Here is a 4486-nt window from a genome sequence, read left to right on the forward strand (position 1 = left end):
ATCGCCAATTAACCTCGGCGGCGCTGACGACGGCGAGCCGCCGCGGGGCTGAAAACACAAAGCTGCCGATCGGGCGTTAGTGTGATGGGAGGCGCCTGGCAGGATTACCGGGTCACCGAACGCGAGAGTGACATAACATAATGGAGGCTGTTGTTGTCGTCGCTGTGAGGCCACATAGCAGAGAGACTGTTTGCAATATTAAAAGGTTTCAGATAAAGAGGTTAGTGGGGAGTCGGAGGAATCAATTAGGTTTTGGTCGGGGCGAGGTTCTTAAGATTCATTAGTGACAGCCTAATTATAGAGGAACAATGGGGCTGATAATTACATCTGCAGTAATTAATACACTTAATGCAACAAAGGGAGCGGTTGAGAACACAATCATCTGCTAATAGGTTATTACCAAGTTGATACAATCAGCAGTTCTGTAATGGGAGACGACGCAGCTCGTCTCAGTGGGGAGAAGGATAGGGTCTTCTCTCACAGTAGGACACTGAAATTAGATAGAACATCAAAAGGTTTCCTCTCGAGTCCATATTTTGCCACTCAGGGAAGTTCCCTTCCTCACCAAACAGGCCTTTTGCAATGAAAGCATTTCATTACAAAGACATATACAGTAACAGCAATAAGAATCATTAAATGTCAATCTGAATTTTTGACGTCATGTATGTATGTATGTATGTACGTACGTACGTACAGTATGTGTGTGTGTGTATGTCTGTCTGTCATGTATGTATTGTATGTGTGTGTGATGTATGTTAAACATCTTACTAATATAATTGGGCGGCAGTAGGAGCGGTGGCGTCATGCGCGAAGCGGGCAAGGTCGCCCATGTGGCCCGAGCTGCAAATAAGCCGGAGTGCGGCACGCAGGCTGGGATGGTGGGAGTGATGGAATGGTACAGTACATATATTTCGCAACATTTTTTGTGTCGCGCATGGACACGCCGTGTCTGACGTGTTCAGTTCTCTAAACCTATAAGCCAAACCATAACCTTAACCAAGTTGTTTTACTTGCCTAAACATAACCAGGAAACGCGGCACCGTTTTCAATCAGGAAACAGTTAAAAACTACCCTCCTCTATGGCGGGTCAAGAGGGGGCGAGACTGCTGCTCCAAGCCGAAGTAGCGAAGTAGCATGTCAAGTTTCGGCGATATATGCCGTTTGCGTAAATTAACGAGGGTAGTTTTTAATTGATTGTTCTATGCTTGGCAGGTATAGTTGCCTCGGAAACCCTGACATGGTCATGGGAACTATAACCGCTCCTTAGATGGTGTAATATCATAAAGTATCCACAGGGAAAGTCGTCAACCAGACAACTCCTCATTAGTACTTTACCTGCGTGAAATGGTTGCAGTCCATACACAGCACAGCAGTGAACATGCAGGAGAAGCCGAGGAGATCAGACTCTTTGCTCAGCTCTCAGCAGCCCTGGATGACAGATGTCAACATGTGAAAGACTTGTCCTTGGGTACGTCTCTGGGGGTTGGGGGGATATGTGGCTATATATGATGTAAGCCGTAGGAAACAGAAAGTCCTTGGCAGAGTATGAAGCGTTATTGGGAAAAACTTGTCATATTTGTTTGAGCTCACCAACGTTGGTTTAGTTTCATAGATCCACGAGGCAAACACATCGATGTCTCAAATAAACCAGCAGCAGAATTAACTGTGTTTTACTCTATAATGTAGTGGCAGTGAGCATGTTCTCGTAATGCAACCTTTTTGCCGTGAGGCTTTGGACCCAACTCGCTCTGTATGTACTCCCTTGTCATACCTGAAGGGGGGATTTCGTATGTATTTAGTATCTTGCTCAAGGACACTTCAGCAGGGCGGATGCGGCTGTCAAACGGATCAAACTCTCCTGCTGTTTTGGAAGACGGTGTTCCTCTAAAAATCTGCATTTTTTTTTTTTTTTTTTTTTTCCCCCGATTTCTTTCTCCCATTTTTATCCCCCATTAGTGCTAATTTAATTTATTTATCCTGGTCGCTGCTCCACCCTCTGCCGATCTGGGGAGAGCTGAAACTGGCTCCATGCTTCCTCCGAGACATGGGCAGTTAGCCAGCCGCTTCTTTTCACCTGACAGGGGAAGCTTCACCGGTAGTACATAGCACGTGGGAGGTTCACGCTATTCCAACCAGTTCCCCTCCCTCTAAAAATCTGCACATTTAGCCGATCGCATATCGTTGAGTTTATTTCCCCTTTGTTATTCAAAGCATCACAGCTCCCCACTGCATTGAAATGAGTACATGTGTCGTTAATGATGTCGACCTTACTGTCTGCTGCTGCATCTTGTGCATTGCTGGACGAGAAAGCGTGAAGGAGGCGGTGGTGGAGGATTGAGTCAAGGCCACATCTGACTCTGCGTCGGGCGGTCTGTCTGTCTGTCTGTCTGACAGGTATATTGACTTGAATTCAGAGGACGCACCTCAGCGTTTGCTCAGGGTAAATGTTAGAGCGATATGCTTGACTGACTGATGCTGTGCGATTTCCCTCAAACTAAAGTAAATATTCCTTCTAGCTACAGGCTGGCAGCAGGACGACAGGCACCACTCTATTACAACTGGTGGAGAATGACACAAATCACCCAAACAGCCCGACGACTTTACTCACATTCTGCACAGTCCTGCCACTTTGGCCTGTCCCGTTTTCATTTTGGGCATAAATATGTGCACACAGTCATATATCATTGTGACCAGTCAATACAGTTAATTATTTACTTTAGGCTTTTTTTGCATGAAGCTTGGTTGTGTTCAGGTCCACAGATAATTAAGTGATCCCCGCCAGTGCCTTACTTACTTTCATTAGTCCAACTATAATAAACTTGTGGATTTTTTTCCCCCCAAATGGAAAGAGGAAAGAAATGGCATTTCTTAAGACATTAATAACACTGAGCAATTGATCGTCTCTCTTTCTCACAAGCTAAATCTATACTGTTTTATGGCTTGACCTTAAATGGCCGTTTTTAACGGATGACATTAAACGCACCAAAACACATTGACGTAATTCACCGGAGTTGAGTAAGAAATTTAGTCAAATGCAAAATAAAGTATCATTTTTATATTCAAGACAAGGCTTGGGTGACTTTCTCAAAGTTTGCAAAGACAACTTGTCAGTGTCACTTAAAAATATAAATACCTCTGAGTACGCAATTACAGTTTGCAATGAGAATGAATCAACATGAGCTAGCTGGCAGATTGGTCAGGTTCCCAGCTATATACTCTGCTTCTATTCTGGCATCTTAATTAGAAGCATCTGAAAGTGGAGTGCTGTACTAAGTGTGTACTGTATGCCTAACTAGCTCCCCTTAGATCCAGCGTGGGGGCCTGTAGGGACTTGGCTGTACTGCTGCCTGCTAACGATGCCTCACGCTGGCCCTCATGCAGTCCCTCTGAACCCTCCTCCACCTGCGCAGCCTGCCTGCCTCCTGCTCACGGCTCCCCCATGTGCACACGCCGAGGTCAGGGGTCGCGACCCCTGTCGAGCCTGCTCACCTGGGAGGTTAAACACGGGGGAGGTGGACTGATAGCCTGGCAGCCATGGGAGTGCGCTGGCTCTCCTGAGAGAGAGGTGTATGTATGCAGAGGCTGCCTGTGTGTCTGTGTGTGCTAGTGTGCACGCATGCATGTTTCTCTTTTCACTTGTATTTGCATGTGCCCTTGTATGTGTGTGTGTGTGTGTGTGTGTGTGTGTGTGTGTGTATGATTTACATAATTGCATGTGCAGTTGTCTTCCCTGCACTGACAGAGAAGCTCTAAATACCAGAGATCCTCACAAGTCATTTGTTGCAAGTCTCAAGTCTTTGAGGGGCAAGTCCAAGTCAAGTCTCAAGTCCCTATGGATGAGCGTTCTATCATCTGCTGCATGCCATCCGGTCTGCTTAGAACACTGCATAGCTAAAACTAAGCACTGTATTATCCTCACTCATTATCTATTAGAATAAAGCAGCAGCAATGATTAGAGATGACATTAGTAGACGTTTCCTTAATGTTAATGCACCAAAAAATAAAATAAAGAAAAATAAAGATTGTTCACAAGTCCCAAACCTTCAAGTCCAAGTCAAGTCTCAAGTCTTTGAGGACGAGTCTCAAGTCAAGTCTCAAGCCACTGTGTGTGTGACTTAAGTGCGACTCAAGTCCAAGTCCCCATCTCTGCTAAATACCCCCCCACCCCCACACACCCATGTCCCTCAAATCAATTTGTGGTGACCTGGGAAAGGGATTTCATACTGTTTGTTATTACCGTTGAACTCCCCCCTGCCTGCTTGCCTCCACCCAGCCTCTGATTCAACGTCACTCGGGTGGTGGTGGGGTGAACTTCAGTGACAGCATAGCTCCAGGCAGGGCTAAGCCAACCCTCCCCAGCATTTATAAACCTGTTAGACTTTAATCTCCCTGCAGTACTACCTCTTCAACAACAGGCCAGGCTCTCTGTGCCCCTGAGGGGAGGTCTGCATCCCCTAGTCCCCCCCCCCCCCCCCCACACACACCT

The sequence above is a fragment of the Poromitra crassiceps genome, assembly GCF_964638095.1.
Source record: "Poromitra crassiceps genome assembly, chromosome: 25".
Lineage (NCBI taxonomy): Eukaryota > Metazoa > Chordata > Actinopteri > Beryciformes > Melamphaidae > Poromitra > Poromitra crassiceps.